Source organism: Erinaceus europaeus, chromosome 5 (assembly GCF_950295315.1).
Source record: "Erinaceus europaeus chromosome 5, mEriEur2.1, whole genome shotgun sequence".
Taxonomy (NCBI): Eukaryota; Metazoa; Chordata; class Mammalia; order Eulipotyphla; family Erinaceidae; genus Erinaceus; species Erinaceus europaeus.
In genome coordinates, this window is record NC_080166.1 from 33,366,392 (window position 1) to 33,383,783 (window position 17,392).

The 17,392-nt window shown below is 43.5% G+C and overlaps 1 protein-coding gene across 5 annotated transcripts in view; it reads left to right on the forward strand.

Annotated features, from left to right (window-relative positions):
- PDZD2 (PDZ domain containing 2) overlaps positions 1-17,392 on the forward strand; it is a 527,012-nt gene that overhangs the window by 236,275 nt on the left and 273,345 nt on the right. Inside the window, exon 1 of one of the 5 annotated variants that reach the window (XM_060191200.1) lies at positions 13,348-14,028. The exons of the other annotated variants lie outside the window; for them this stretch is intronic. The gene's annotated coding sequence lies outside the window, so the exon portion shown is untranslated. Of the gene's footprint in view, positions 1-13,347; positions 14,029-17,392 lie in introns of those variants that run through there. 5 annotated transcript variants of the gene reach the window in all.

Genomic DNA, 17,392 nt, shown 5'->3' on the forward strand with positions numbered 1-17,392 from the left:
TTAATGAGTGTGATACAGAGAGACCAGAGCACTGCTCAATTCTGCCTGATGGTAGTGTGGGGGATAGAATCTGGGACTTGGAAGCTTCAGGCATAGAAGTCTTTTTGCATAACCATTATGCTATTTCCCCTGCCCCTGGTTACTCTGTCCCTCAGCACTTAGGGTGGTGCCTATCTTCATAATTCATATCTAGAAATAAACTTGTTTGCTAAGTCATGCCTTTTTAATGTGTATGAGAAAACATGCCCTGGCTATCTTGAGCAATTGTGGTTTATCAGAAGAATCTTAGCCACGTGCAGGCAGCCATTTCAGCATCTAGATGATTCCTCAGAACTCCTGAGGGATATAATTCATCACAGAGGCTTCAAAAGGAGAGGGGATTTTTGAGCTTTGCATTGAAATATGAATGGGTGTATGCCAAGAGACTAAGATAGAGAACTGGGTTTTGTAACCTTACCTGAGTTCACCAACTGGCTACACACAGTTGTTGAGCTCTTTTGATAAGTATCAGTGGTCTGATTATCTGGAGAGGTTGAGAACTCTAGTCTCCCTTTGATCAACTTCATTGCCAGAAGGCTTACCAAGGACCAAGTCCCTGCCTTCCACTATTCAGAGAGTAGGCACTAGCTAATATACATCAAAATAGTCCTGCCATCTCCTTTTATAAATTTGGTGGTAGCTCCACTACTAGTTCCTGTGGAAGATCCAGCTCTTACCAGTGGACCCTGAGTCTTTCCTAGCCCTCAGGACCATGAAGAACAGGCAGGAAAGTAAGTGAAGCATGAAACATTCATTGAAGTGAAAGGATGAGAGAGAGAGAGAGAGAGAGAGCAGAGAGAGATGGGGACAGGCAATCTCCAAGAGAGGAATATATCAAATGTCAAATATGTCTCAGGTCTAATACTTCTGTTGAGCGGGATACTGGCCAGGGTTTGAGAGGAGCTCTGGGACTATCAGTTTATTCCCAGGGGGTCCAGCCATAGTTCTGCTTTGAAAAGAATTACAAGAGACTCCATGATCAGATATATAAAGTTTATTTTTTTTATATTTTATTTACTTACTTATGAGAAAAATAGGAGGAGAGAGAAAGAACCAGACATTACTCTGGCACATGTGCTGCTGGGGATCAAACTTGGGACCTCATGCTTGAGAATCCGAAATTTTATCACTGTGCCACTATAAAGTGTAAACTTTATTACAAATATGTGAGATAGAATTCATGCAAAATAATATTAGGGTGCAAAGAAGGCTCATGGGGACAGACTCATGAGGGCCATGGAAGAGAAAATGGTAAGGCCCACCCAGGTGTCATTCCTTCTGTCTCTCTTTTTTTTTCTTTTTTTTACTGTTGTTATTGATGTCATCATTGTTGGGTAAGACAGAGAGAAATGGAGAGAGGAGGGGAAGACAGAGAAGGGGAGAGAAAGATAGACACCTGCAGACCTGCCTCACCACTTGTGAAGCGACTCCCCTGCAGGTGGGGAGCTGAGGGCTTGAACTAGGATCCTTACACCGGTCTTCATGCTTTGTGCCACCTGTGCTTAACCTGCTTCGCTACCGCCCGACTCCCATGCCTTCTCTTAAATCCCCATGTTCATCATACCTGGAGCTAGGTTCACATTGGTTTACTGAAATCACCTGTCTTACTGAGTTACAGCTTCCCAAGTGTGGTTACCTTCCTAAAACTCCTCTGCAAGTGTGTAAGGTGCTTCCTTTTTGTGCTTTTCAAAAACTGCCCTACCATTTCTTGGTGCTACCTTAAGTTCTTCCTCATTGGAATGGGAAAACGTGATAAAACAAAGTGACCATGTCCCAGCTATTTGAGGTTGCAGGCTCTTGTTCCTATACTGTCTCTAACACTTCCAACAAACTGTAAAGTAGGCAGGGCAAACATTCATGATTCTTCCTCACCTCCTCATCACCTGTTCCCCAAACACTCAAAAGGAATGAAGAAAGAAATTACAAAAATGGGTGATAATGTAACCCTCCTAAGGAGTGGGGACAGTGTCTCTGAAAAGAAACAGCAAGAAAATTATATCCAGTTATAGACCTCTGAAATTGTTAGTTGTGGCTTAACATCTCTCCTCATCTGTACAATAGGAGTAATGATAGTGTCTGCCATTTGGATTTACTTGAAAGGGTGATTTGAAAAGAGCATTACTCAAGGCCAACTACACAGCAAATGTCCAATAAACATTATATATGATTACTTTAATTTTCTACTATTATTATTAACCAAAGCACTGCTCAATTCAGACTTCAAAGCCTCAGGCATTTAAGCTATTTGCATAACTATTATCCTCTCTCAAGTTGTCTATGACTTTTTACTGCTATTGCTATTGTGAATAATCTTAAAGTGACAAGAATTGTTTCCTCAGTGCTTAAACCAGTATCTAGTTCCTAATAGGCACTCAGTAAAGAGATGATTGTGTTTGGAAGTCTTCTGATTTAGACTCATCCATTCAGCAAACATACATTGGACCTCTGGGTGTAAAGTGTTGGTGGAAAAGCACAGTAAACAGGACTCTATGACTTTACAGTCTAGTAGGGTAAAGAAGTAAACAGGAGTCGGGCGGTAGTGCAGCAGCTTAAACGCAAGTGGAGCAAAGTGCAAGGACCAGAGTAAAGATCTCAGCTTGAGGCCCCGGCTCCCCACCTGCAGGGGAGTCACTTCACAGGCGGTGAAGCAGGTCTGCAGGTGTCTATCTTTCTCTCCCCCTCGCTGTCTTCCCCTCTTCTCTCCATTTCTCGCTGTCCTAACAATGGCATAAATAACAACAATAATAACTACAACAACAATAAAAAACAAGAGCAACAAAAGGGAAAATAAATAAATAAATATTAAAAAAGAGATAAGTAAACAAAGATATATATATACACAGAGAGAGAGAGAGAAGTAGACAGACAGTGGGGATGTGGGGATGTGACTGAAACTCAAATAAGAGCTCCAGATACAATCCAGGGAAGGATTCCCAGGAGGGGGATTCCTGGGAAAGGTGGTGTCTAAACAGAATACAGAGAGGGGAAGCAGGGATTAACCTGATAAAGGTGACTAGAGTGAGGGACATAGTCCCATTCACATGTGTCCAAGAGCCCAAGGCAAGAAAGAACTGATGTCCTTACAATTCTGGGTAGGTAGTTTAGTTTAAGATATCTCCCAGAGATGCTTCAAGATGGCTGAAGATAGTATATACACACACACACACACACATTGGAGGAAAAATAAAAAGATGGTTCATGTATTCCCAATGTAAAATGTTGGAAATGGAAGCAGATGCCACCATCAAGTCTGGAGAATGAGAGATGGAAGGAATTGTCTCTCTCAATCTTGGTTTTCTGGTTTGTGTTAATGTGATTTATTTTCTATCCAGGAATGCAGGTTTTTTATTCTTGGGTTTCCAGTTCTTGCAACCAATCTTACTAAACCTGTTGAAAGCTTCAAGTAATGACTGCCTGTTCTTTTTGTTTCCACCATGTTATTTAACCCACGGTCTTGATGAAAATTCATTTGATCAGCCTCCAGGTTGTGTGTGGTTACTGCTAGAAGGGGTGGAGGCCAAGGGATGAGAGTTTGGACTAACTCTTGCATGCTTTTTCTGGTTTTTTAACCATACAGGTTTCCCTCACTACCTGAAAGCAGAATGTTCCCATGTGGTATGCATTGGTAGATTATTTAGGAGGCCTGGGAATGCTTAAATCTTCTTCCATATAATTTAATGGTAATAGCATTCCCAACCCCAAAAAATAACCTACTAAATCAAACCAAATGGGAAAGTTCCACTTGCATATAGCAGAGGAAACCTGTATTATTCTTAGCAGTGGGGGATTTGAAGCAGATGAAGGAGTATTTGCTGAGTAATTTCAAGTCCCTTGGGAAGCCACCAATGAGGAGTAGCTGACCTTTACTCAACTAAGTCCTTCAGCTCTCCTCAGTCCAATTTTGACATCGCTTTTGCTGGGCTCAGGCCAATCAAGTTGGGTTGCAGAATTCCTTTTGCTAAGCTTGGGTATTTGAAGGTTCTGCCTCTAGGTCAACTAACTCCTATCCAAACTCTAGTTGTGACTAGACCATAGCCTCAAGTAAGGGCTTATCAGTGAAATATTAATAGCTTAGGATTCCTCCCACTCACTCCACCTAGGTATGCATAGGTTTACTCAATAAGAATTTGTCCAGTATTTACTAACAGTACCTAAGAGTGGGGGTGGGGTAGGGAATAGCTCACTTGGATAGTGTGATAGTGTGCTACTTTGCTATGTGCTCTACCCAGGTTCAAGCCCAGGCCCCACAGCATTGAAGAAAACTTTGGTGCTGTGGTTTCTCTCTCTCCCCACCACCATTTTGTCTCTATGAAACAAAGAAAGAAAAGAAGGAAGAGAACAAAAGAACTGGGGCTATATTTTTATAGCTTATAGTAAGTTTTCACAGCCTGAACACTATTGCTACTGACAGTCTACCCTGGGTAACCTTTGCTGTGGGGTTCTGCCCTGTGTTTTATTGACACTTTAGCAGCACTTCTGACCAATAGCTTCCCTTGCCAGACTTGTGACAAATGTCCATCGATGTCAGAAATAGCTAGTGGTCTTAAAATCAATCACTTCCAATATCAGGCATCATCCTAGACAGCTTGTTTCCATTTTCTCATTTGATCGCCTCTTCCTAAGACCTTCAGGAATATGATTTGGAATATGAGTAGAAAATGTTAAATATCTGTCCAGACTCCAATGATAATGAATTGTTGGGGGGATTTGGACTTTAAATCCAAGGTTTTGTTACTCTACTGGATCCCAAGGCTGTCATCAAAAATACAGTCCTAAATCTATAGATTTAAGACCTAATGGGAAGATGTGGTCCAAATCACTTATGGTTTATTGACTGAAGAGTGAATGATGAGAGCCCCTGAAGGAGAGAGGTGGTGGCGGGTTGCAGAGGTGAGGGGACATATCTTGCAGGGGTTAGAATGATCTTTGGATATTTCTAGGTAAGTGCTTTGATTGGGATGATGGTTTTGTGTTGAGAAATGACAGGAGATAGGATTTGGACAGGTTTCAATGGGTATCAGTTAAGAGTTAGTGTTGGTCCCAGATAAAATCTACTTGAGTTCCAAAATCTGAATTAATTTTTTTTTCCTCCAGGGTTATTTCTGGGGCTCTGTGCCTGCACTACAAATCCACTGTTCCTAGAGGCCATTTTTCCCATTTTGTTGCCCTTGTTGTCGTTATTATTATTGTTGTCATTGCTGTTGTTGTTGTTGGATAGGACAGAGAGAAGTTGAAAGAGGAGGGGAGACAAAGAGAGGAAGAGAAAGATAGACACCTGCAGACCTGCTTCATTGCCTGTGAAGTGACTCTCCTGCAAGTGGGGAGCTAGAGCCTCGAACCGGGATCCTTACACTGGTCCTTGCGCTTTGCGCCATGTGCACTTAACCAGCTGCACTACCACAGGACTCCCACACCATGTGCTCTTATCCCACTGCATTATTGACCAACGCCCTCAAAACCTGAATATTAATGAGAGGAAGATAGAACCAGGGCATCACTCTGGTACATGTGGTGCTGGGGATCAAACTTAAGAGTTCATGATTGATCCAATGTTGTATCTACTGTACCATTCCCAGGGCCACAGATTTTTTTTCTTTTCTTTTTAAGATACAGATTGGAGAGGCAGAAGAGAAAGAGTGAAAGAGTGTCACCGTGAGGTGACACTTATTTCATTGTAGTAGGAACCACTCTCAAGCCTGGGTTGCTCACAATAACACATTATGCAAGCAAGTTATTTCACCAGCTCCACAGAATCTATTTATGGGGGGAAAGGTGAAACCTGAGACTTCAGAGGCTCAGAATTTATTTTTTGATTTTGTTTTATGACCAGAGCACTGTACAGCTCTGGTTTATGGTAATGCTGGAGAGTGACCTGGGACTTCAGAGCCTCAGTCATGTAAAACCATTGTATTGTCTACTCAGTCTTTGAATCTATTTTTAATATTGTAAAAAAAAATGGGGGGTAATAATATGTAGAGGCTATAGAGTAAGACCCTGTACCCAGTAAGAGTTCAACAGCTGCCAGTTACTTTGCTTAATTCTTTTGGACTTTAGGTAGAATTTAGAATCTGGGGACTCTGTGGTGGCGCCTCAAGTTGAGCACATAGGTTTTAATGTGCAAGAAGTGGGGTTCAAGTCCCCAGTCTCCAACTGCAGGGGGAAAGCTTTGCAATCAGTGAAGCAGTGTTGCAGGTATCTCTCTCTCTCTCTCCCCCTTTTCTATATTCTCCCTTCCCTCTTGATTTCTTTCTGCATCTGTCAAATAAATAAAATATTTAGAACCTGTGCTGTAAATAGTGGTAACTTTTGGAATAAGAATAACAAAAATTGCAGTAGTACTACAATTCCCCTTCCTGTGTTCCTGGTAAAATCATAGATCAGTTTGTTTGGCTCATAAATTGGTCTCTGGCTGCGTAGATTATTCCAAAGTACCATTGTCCAGTAGCATAGGTCCTCTGTAAGGACCTTCAATTTAGCCTCTTTGAGATTGAAGCACTAAAGGCCTCTTTCCAAAATGATCAGTCCAAAGGATGAGAGAGGCAATCTAAACCACTATTCAGACATTCATTCATTCATTAACTCATCCATCCACTCAATCAGCATTAACTGAATACCATTCTTTATTCTAGACATCATGATTCCATTAGTTACATCTGGAACACTCTGCCCACAAGTTGGCTGCAAGATGATTGGGTGGGACTGTCATTGTTTAGCATAAGACAATTCAAAGATATTTCTGTGGTTTGTGTTAAAATTCTGAGGTTTCTCCTCAAGCTTCTCTTGGTGCCACTGCTGGGCTTTATATTTATGGAGATCTGGTGTTCCTGGATGTGGTTGGAGATCTTCTCCTGGGAATTTCCTCTTTCTTCCTCTTGCCAACTTTTTTTTATAGCTACATACGGTTTAGATCTGTTAGCAAACACTTAGATAATTATGCCACTCTGTGTTTATAGACTAAGGATGAATTGTTCTAATGGGAAAATATCTGTTTAATAAAAAAGAAAGAAAGAAAGAAATTGGATCAAGGCTTTGAATTTTTTTTTGGTTGTTTGTGTGTGGTTCATTTGCCTTTCAAAAAATCATTTTGATGTCTGTTTCACTCATGAATCATTTATGGTCGAAATACAACAGCACTCAGTGGACACCATAAAAAAAATCTTTTCTTGATCTAGAAGTAGTTGACATTGAGAAAAATATGTGACCCATCCCCATACGTTCTCATGCATGATGAATTAAAGGGAACTGTCGGAATTTAAAACTCTTGGGGGACATCTGACAAGAGGGCTTTATAGAAATGACCCATAATGAATTTGACCATCAGCATGTTAAAAACAGTCAACTCAGCTCAATCTGATTTAATGCATCACCATCATAATGCTTTTGTTCATTCTCCCAACAGTCATGAAAACTTACTATCATGCAAGGCTAGATAACATGAATAACTAAGTGTTTCTGATTGATAAAATAGAGACAAATCTTTTAAAAAATATTTATGTATTCTCTTTTGTTGCCCTTGTTGTTTTATTGTTGTAGTTATTATTGTTGTTGTTATTGATATCATCATTGTTGGATAGGACAGACAGAAATGGAGAGAGGAGGGGAAGACAGAGAGGGAGGGAGAAAGACAGACGCCTGCAGACCTGCTTCACTGCCTGTGAAGTGACTCCCCTACAGGTGGGGAGCCGGGGGCTGGAACCAGGATCCTTACGCTAGTCCTTGCACTTTGTGCCACCTGCGCTTAACCGACTGCGCTACCGCCCAACTCCCAGAGACAAATATTTTTTAATTTAATTTATTTATAAAATATCGACAAAACCATAGGATAAGAAGGGTAAAACTCCACACATTTCCCACCACCAGAGTTCCATATACCATTCCCTCCACTGGAAGCTTTACTATTCTTTATATCTTTGGGAGTATGGACCCAGGATCATTATGGGGTGCAGAAGGTGGAAGGTCTGGCTTCTGTAATTGCTTCTCCACTGAACATGGGCCTTGGCAGGTTGATCCATAGTCCCAGCCTGTCCCTGTCTTTCCCTAGTGGAGCAGGGCTCTCATCTTCGGAGAGAGGGGGCTCCAGGGTATATTGGGGAGGTTGTTTGCCTGGGGAAGTCAGGTTGGCATCATGGTAGCATCTGCAACTTGGTGTCTGAAAAAGCATTAAGATATAAAGAAGAACAAATTGCTTAATAATCTGGAACTTAAAGGCAAGAATATAGCAGATGAGATTTGGGGTCTCCATTTTGGAAGTGGTTAGTAGGTCTATTTTAGGTATATTCCAAGGGGTCTGTGACTTTACTAATTTTTGCCTGAGCCTGACAGCTAACATGCAGGTGGGTCAAAAACATTATCTGGGGAGATGGTATCAGCATTGGAAATATGACTAGAAAGCTGGATCAGGAAAAAGAGTAGCTCCCAAATCTGGGAAAAGTATATAAATACCATTAATTTTAAACCCCATTGATTTGATCTGGGGCCTATATTCAATGCAGGAGTCTGTGTAATCTTTGCATACCTGTAGGTAGGACAAATCTTTTTAAAAATATTTTTATTTGCTTATTATTGTATAGAGACAGAGAGAAATTGAGAGGATAAGGAGAGATGGAGAGAGGGAGAGAGGCAGAGAAACACCTGCAGCCCTGCTTCACCACTCACAAAGCTTCTCCCCTTCAAGTAGGGACCAGGGGCTTGAACCTGGGTCCTTGTGCAATGTGTACGCTTAACCAGGTGCTCCACCACCTGGCCCTGAGACAAGAATTATATTCTTCAGTTTTGTGGGAGATTAGAATGCACCCTTCAATCAGAAGGCAAAAGGCCTGTCCTTTTCTCTACTATATTTCAGGAAACATGGTGTGTTCTCCAGGTAATGTAAACCTGTGGAGTGCTAGGTTGCTTGTTAGTTTTAACCAGAGCACTACTCATCTCTGGTTTGGGGCTGGGGGGGGTTGTCTTCAGAGCCTCAGGCATTAAAGTCTTTTACATAGCCACTCTGCTATCTCCCCACCATAGATTTTTTTTTTTAATCAGTTTGGGTCAATAAACTCATATATTCCTTTTTGTGATATCCCTACCTCCCAAGAGCTAAAATGCCAAAAAAAAAAAAAATGAAATAAGATGGATAAGCTATGTAAAATAATTCACACCATTCTCAACATACCTATAGTAAGACCTTGTAAATTTGTAGCTATTATCATCAACAACTAGTATTTGCAAACTAATAGTTAATACCTCTATATGTAGAGAAAAATAATCTACAAGAGTGAATCCATCACATATTCTTTTGGTGCAGTGGTCTGAAGTTGAGCATGCTCCTATCCCAATAAAGAAAATAAAGGCTCAGTGAAAAGTGAGGCATATTGTTATGGGGAGCATTGCATGTGGAAAGTTACATTCTCAAGGCATATTATTTGTATAGACAGGGAAGTGGACACCCAGGATCTTGGTTCCCACATTCAATGATGGTGAGGAAGACTGTAGCTCCAGAAGTTCTCTCACTTGGCTTTAGCCTAACTTTACAGGATTTACAGGGTTTTTCACTCAGGATGGGGTCTGATGAACAAAGATCACAGTGGTGTCAATGTCAAGTGGGCTACCATTAGGAGTAAGCAGTCTCCTTTCTGTCCAACCCAAATAGTAACATTGCCTTTGAGTCTCTTTTACCTGCTCAGCCTTTTTTTCTTTCTTTCTTCCTTTATTTTCTTTTTTCTTTCTTTCTTTTTTTTCTTTTTTTCTTTTTTTTTTTTGAGATGTAGACCAGCTGGCCAGTATCCTCTTTATAATAACCCTTCAAGAAGGAGAGGACTGTTCAGTTTGTCTTCAGGCACTTTCTCGCTCTAGACTAAACAACTCCGAATCCTTTAACCTTCCTTCGTAGGTCTCTTTTCTCTCTTTAATCATCCTGCTTCTCCTTTGGAGCCTCTCCAGGGTTTTTTCAACTCCCTTTAACTAAGGGACCTCCAACTGGACACAACAGCCTAAGAAGAGTGTGTTAGCTGCCAAGTTCATTCTTAGAGGGAGAGGGAAACAGAGACACTTCCCTTTATTGTCAAACTCCTACCTCCTCATATGAATCCACCTCTTATTATCTCTGCCTATTTCTTATCAGCCCAACAGGCAGATTCCTATGAAACACGTATTCTGCTATGATCCTGAGTCTTTGTCCATTTTTCTCAAATCTATATATTCAGCAAATGGCATTTGTGGCCATTTTGGTCAACCTCCTTCCAGATGGGACTTTGGTCACCAGCCCTTATGCTGAACTCTCAGCTATGTCTAATGAGCCATTTCCTTGGTGTATGAAAGCTACTTTGAGATTTTCTTAACATTATCAGCAGTTCTCACTCAAACCCATGTTATTTGTAGGTGCCTAGTGTGGCAAGCACTACCTGAAGTGTTATTTAAACCAGACCCACTTCAAAATCCCACTGTTTACCTAGTCATTGATTTCTTTTCCAGTCCACAGTGAAACCCAGGACCAACCAGGTCATACCTTCCTGGCTGGCTAATGAGAATGTCATATGCATTCTAAAGGCTTCCTGAAACTAAGATACTTTTCAGATGTGGTGGCATGTTAATTCCTAGCTCATACACAACTCAGCTGAGTTTAGGCAACAAAGTTAATGGAGGGAGGGGGAATAGATAAATATTCCCCTTCAGAGACAGAGGAAGAAAGAGAAAAAGACCACAGCATTGAAGCTTCCCAGTGTAGTGGGAACTGGGCTTGAATCTGAGTTGTACCCATAAAAAAGCAGGCACACTATCCAGATGAGCTGTGTTGCTGGTTTTGTTTCTTTCTCTCTATCTCTTCTTCGAGAGGGAGAGACCCAAGACTGCTCTCTCATTGTTTGCTCCTATGTAGTGCCAAGGCTCAAACCCAGGACCTCAGGCATAACAGGGAGAAAGCTTGTCAGCCTGAAACTGCTTCTCCCTACCCTTAAGATATCTATAAGCAAAAAAAAAAAAAAAAAAAAAAAAAATCTATAGGCTCAAGATTTATTTACTTTCTTTTTAAACATTATTACATTTTTAAATAGAAAATTATTTGTTAGGACAAAGAGAAGTTGAGAAGGAAAGGGAGAGAAGGAGAGATGATGATGAAGCTTCCCCTCTGCAGGTGCAGAGCAGGGGCTTGAACCAGTGTCCTTGCACATGGTAACATGCAGGCTCAACCAGGTGCACCACTGCCCGGCCCCCAGCTCTAAGACTTACTTTCTTTTTATTTATTATGTATTTATTACCAGAGTTCTGCTTAGCTTGGTTTATGATGGTGCTGCAGAGGATTGAACCTGGGACTTTGAAGCCTCAGGAATGAGTGTCTCTGCATAACTATTATGCTATCTACACCACCCAAGATTCCTATTAGAGGGTTCTGAAACAATTGGCTTTTTGGGAATCATCATCGTGACTTGCTTTGACCCAGGAACTGCAGGCAGCATTTTGCAGACTGGTTTGCAGAACTAGTTCTCACCCGCAGACACATTGTGCTAAGCGCCAGGTGCCACTGACTGCAATACCCACACCTTTCTCAGATAGCTTTATTCCTGGGGTTTTGTTTCCGTCCTGTTCATGCAAAGGAGGAATGTCCCTGCCTGTCACTCCTACCTGCCTGTGGGTTTGCTGTTGTGCCAACCTGCATGAAGTACCAGGGTGCAATCCCAGGACTATTGATGATGACTGCTTACCAAGTGCTGCTTTGCTACTTCAGACTGGGCAAATACCCACCCTGACCTTGATTTGGGCCACCCCACCTTACCTCACTCCACCCCACTTATGCACCCCCCCAACTACCCATTCCATATGCTACCAAGAACTGAAGCCTTCTTTTGCCCTGTCCTATATGATTGATTGTTTTGGCTTTGAATTCTACAACATCCTTCTGCTACAAAGCTAATTATTTGTTAGGGCTATGGAAACCCCTGGAAGAGAAGCACAGCTTAGAAAATAGGGCTAGGGGGAGTCGGGCTGTAGTGCAGCAGGTTAAGCGCAGGTGGCGCAAAGCACGAGGACTGGCATAAGGATCCCGGTTCGAACCCCGGCTCCCCACCTGCAGGGGAGTAGCTTCACAGGCGATGAAGCAGGTCTGCAGGTGTCTATCTTTCTCTCCTCCTCTCTGTCTTCCCCTCCTCTCTCCATTTCTCTCTGTCCTATCCAACAACGACAACAACAATAATAACTACAACAATAAAACAACAAGGGCAACAAAAGGGAATAAATAAATAAATAAAAGAAAAAAATAGGGCTAGGAGCTCATGAAGGGGCACAGTGGATAACACTTTGGACTCTCAAACATGAGGTCCTGAGTTTGATTCCTGGCATGGCACATGGCAGAGTAATGCTCTAGTTCTCTCCTTAATAAAAAGGAAACCTTCACAATGAGTCTTTTGGGCTGGTGAAATAGCTCACTTAGATAGTGCACTGCTTGGCCATGTGTGCAAGCCAGATTCGGGCCCCACCGCACTGGAGGAAGCTTTGGTGTCTTTGCTGCCTTCTCTGTCTCTATCTTAAAAAGGGTAGGAAGAAAATGGGAATGGGGCAGAATTCTGATATGAACCTGAAGGAGTGTGTTGAGTATGCGAGGATGTTTTCCCTGCCTAATCAACCCCCAGAGGTGCTGAGCTTCTGTTTGTGCTAAAAAGTTTGCCAAACATTCAACCCCGGGGGTCTTTGTACCATGCTAACTCCCTGCCCCAAGCCTCCCCATCCCCAAACCATATGAAAATGTGTTTTGAGCTTGTCCTTAAGGGTTTGAGGTTTGGCACAGCAAGGCTTTCACTCTTCAACTGGTGTGAACAGTGTGGTAGAGGTGGAAATGGAATAAGATACAACTGAAGTTTTGGAGAAAAAAAAAAAAAAAGCAAAGTCAGTGAGATGGGGTTCTCTCCATCTATGTCAGCCCCCACCCCACTTTCCCGCCCGCTTTAGAGAAAAGCAAACACTCTTTTCCTGTCTTATTTCCACCCCCATTAATTGAGGACAGGAAAGCCAAAGCCTGGGTGGGTGTGATATAAACAATTCAGCCTCATGGGTCGGGCTTCCTTATCAATTTGCAGCTGGAAAAATGGTGGGGGCGACCCCGCCCGTTCATGCCTCTGTGTCGGTGTGGGGTGGAGGGGTGGGAGTGACTGGCAGAGCGAACCCCACAGAGAGCCTGAGGGGCATAGTGAGCGGGGAGAAGGTATAAAGGAAATACTTGAGCAGTGCAGTCACCGGAGATTGTAATTCTGCAGGGTCCATTGGGTTCCTCCAGCAGCAGCAGCAAGAATCAGGGAATTTCTGGAAAGTTTCCTGACATCCTGTTGGGTGTGATGATTCGTGATTTTAGTTTGGGGCTCCCCTTCCACCACCCCCACCCTGCAGCGTCCACCCCCAGGAAGAACCTGAGCCGCTACTTGATTATGAAACGGAGCGGTTATGAAATGAATTGATGCTGGGGAGGTGGAGCTTTTTTTTTTTTTTTTTTTTTTTTTTTTGCAGCGGCTCCAGGGAGAACTTTCCACCCGGCTCGGAGCTTAGGGGTGGGGCGTCTCCTCTTTTCCAACCTGCCTCTGGCTTACAGCTGCAAGCTCCTAAGGTGTCAGCCTCGCTCACCCCAAAGTCCCCGCCTCCCCAGGAGCGGGTGCCCGGGAAGGGGTTCTGGAATGCTGCGGAGTTTTGACAAGTGAGCCGGGGAGTGACGAGCCGAGCTAAGAGTCCATTAGTCTTTTTAGAACCTCCCGCCCTCCCTCTTCCACGGGCCGGGGCTGGAAGAGGAAGGAGGGGGTCCTCCTCGAGACATGTAACCGACCCCAGAGCAGCGATCGAGGGGGGTTCTCCTGCAGGAACCACCTTCCAGAAAGCCGATCTGGGCCGCCCCGCCCGCGCCCAGCCCCAGGGCAGCAGGTGATTAGAGGCGGATCGCACCCGGGGGTGCTGAGCCCGCCCCAGGATTACCCCAGGCCAGCCGGTCCCAGAGGAGATACACTCCCCGCGAAGGTGACTTCAGGATTGGAGGTAGGAATCTGCCGCACAAATGCAAAGCTCAGTGCTCCAGCTCTTCCCCCCTTCCCCCCTTGTCCGATCCGCTTCGGGGTACAGATTGAGACTGCATCTTCAGCCATAGTCTTGGGGGTGGGGATAGGGTAGGCATAGGGTGGTCGTGCAGAGGCACCTAATGGGGCTGCGGTCACAGTTAACTTGGGTGTCCTGTTTTTTTGGCTGCTGTGAGCTGTGTGTTTGGAGCTGTTTTGTGTGCTTGGGAGGAGCCCTGTACTTGAAACTGGTTTGTTAATTATTGGGCCGGAAGGAGGCGCTATGTGCGTGTGTCCATGGTTTTTTTTTTTTTTTCCTTTTTCTTTTTCTTTTTTTTTTTTTTTTTTTTTTGAGGGGGGACTACTAGGAGCAATCGGGGATTCAGAGCCATAATTAGAGACACCTCTGTTAAGAGCTCTTGAAGTCCTGAAAGTGGGGGCTTATGCAGTGCTTCGCAAATTGATTGACAGGGAAACGCACAGGTTAGATCGAAGCTGCCCCAACCAGTGGGGCTGTTTCTGATCCCCCGTCATATGGTGATCTTTTTTAGGGACAGATAGAACTTGACCCCCAAACTCTTCACCGTCCTCTGCCCTCTGAGATTATCCTTCCCCATCTTCATTAACAAAAGGTTTTCATTGTGCTAGCCACAAATCAAAGACTTGTACAGGGGAAGCTTGATCTGAACGAGAGTGACCTTTTTTTCTAGCATGGCTCTACTGTCTAGTAAGCAGTTTATAAACCCTAGGAGTGCGATAAAGTCATTTTGTCTCCGGAGATGGGGGGTGGGGTGGGGAAGAAGCTACAGCTGTCATCCTGGGAACCATCTGGGGGGGAGGAAATGTTTTCTGTGAATATAAACAGTAAATAAACACTTGTGATAAAAAAAAATAGGTCAGGCTGAGTTTGCTATCTTAATGAGAGTAGCATAAACTGGTAAGAAAAAGAAAAGCCATAGATGTCAGTACCTTTAAATAGACATGAAAGATATTCAGCTCAGACTTGGCACTTCACTTCTGATACAGTTTTTGCAACTCTGCCTGTATCTTGGGGATGTGGATCATTCATACAACCTCTCATCCCTCAACATTAATCTGACCCAGGTGAACTGGCTAACTTGTGGATGCCTTGTGGCTTTCTCATTTTTCTGAGATATTACCGAAGTTGAGAACAGGGGACCCACCCACTCTCCTTTTGTCCTCAGGGTCCCTAGGGGAAAGCTAGAAGAGATTGCCCCTAATCATTCTAATATCTGATGCTTTGAAAGGGATTGTTTCCCCATCTCTGAAAGCTATTGGGATTTTCTCCTTGCTCCTAGTACTGTCCTTTCTGAAATGAAAATACATTATAATAGATATGAGTATCTCTCTCATAGAGAGAGAGATAGAGAGACAGAGAGAGAGTGTGTGTGTATTGAGTGTAGGTGAGGTGAGGATGGAGGGGCTGGGGTAGAATACACAATCACTATTATTATAATGTATTTGTTTTTAATGAGAGATAAAGAGAGAAACATTTGCAGAGAGAGATACGGGAACACTGCTCAGATGTGGTTTCTGGTGGTGCTGGGGATTGAACCTGGGAATTTGGAGCCTAAGGCAGAGAAGTCTTTTGCATATCCATTATGCTATCTCCCCAACCAGAGATAGTGGGTTTTTGTTTGTTTGGGTTTTGACTTTCAGGCTGGGAATGGAGGTTTAGCTTAGGTTCTGAAGGAAACAGGGTTCTCAGAGTGAGCCATCTGCAGGAGAAAGGGAAACAGCCACTAGGATGTGCCAGGGAAAGTGACTAGGAAATCCCAAGGGCTCAGGATTGACTGTGGCCATGCCCTCTGCAAATCTTGACCTCTTCCTGCTCCAGAGTGTAAGGTAGACAGCACTACCAGCAGCAAAGCTGCTGCCTGAGAGGCCCTGGGTTCGATCCCCTGCACCAGTGCCAAAATGGTTCTCACACCTCTCAATCTTCCTCTGAAATAAATCTTTTAAATAAACAAAAAGGGGGGCCAGGCAGTGGTGCACTTGATTGAGCACACACACATTACCATGTGCAAGGACCCTGGTTCAGGCCCACACCTGCACCCACCTGCAAGGGTGAAGCTTCTTGAAGTGAAGTTTCACACACTGCCTTTCTCTTTGACCTCTCATTCTCAAAAGCTGCCCAGTATCCCACCCAACACATAAGAACCTCCTTAATCTTGCTATTTTCTATTTGAAATAGAAAGTACATGTTGCTTTACTTGGTGAGGCTCCTGTGGCAAGTCCTCAGGCCTCCTGACTTGCTCAGAATGTGCCACCTTTGCACAGCCGCTGTCCTGGAACCTCCTTCTAGCTTCATGCATGGCTTCTCTTTGTATCTTTCTTTTTTCTAATTTATTAGATAGAGATAGCCAGAAATTGATCAGAAGGGGGAGACAGAGTGGGAGAGAGACAGAGAGACACCTATAGCACTGCTTCACCATTCATGAAGCTTTCCCACTGTATCTGGGGAACAGGGCCTAAACCCCCCGCTTCTTGTGCATTGTAACATGTGCACTCAGCCAGGTGCGCCTACCCAGCCCCTTCTTTCTCTTTCTAATGCATCATTCTATTGTCTCCATTGTGTGTGTGTGTGTGTGTGTGTGTGTGTGTGTGTGTGTGTATGTATGTCCTGCAGCCCAGCTTCACCACTTGCAAAGCTTTCCCCTTGTAAAGCTTTCCCCTTGCAAAGCTTTCCCCTTGCAGGTGGGGACCAGGGGCTCAAGCCCAGGTCTTTGGACACTGTAATGTGTGTGCTCAACACACACACACACACACACACACACACACACACACACACACACACACACACCCAGAGCACTGCTCAACTCTGGTTTATGGTGGTATAGGGGATTGAATTTGGGATCTTTGGTGACTCAGGCATGAAAGTCATTTTACATAGCCAATATGCAAACTCCCCAGCCCTCTCTCACCTTTATTTCTGATGAAATATACTAGAAGGTTCTGGAAAAAAGTGCAGGAGAAGTAAGTTTTCTAAGGTCCTCTAAGTGCAACTGACTGTTTGACAGGCTATGAACCCTAGGTTGAAAAACCTTTGTCCTGCAGTATTTGGAAAGCATTGTTCTTCTGGGTCCAATATTGTTGCTGTTGAAATATCTGCTGTCGTTCTTACTCATGATGCTTTGAATGGAATTGTCCCTCCCCCTTATGAAAGTTGTTAGAATTTTCTCTTTGACCCTTGGAGTGTCTTTCTGTCTGTAATGAAATTGCACTGTGATAGACCTGAGTCTTTTTTTTAATGCATTTTACTTAATTTTCAGTGAAACATCACATTTGGGAAACTCATATTCACATGCTATCCTTCATATCTGAAC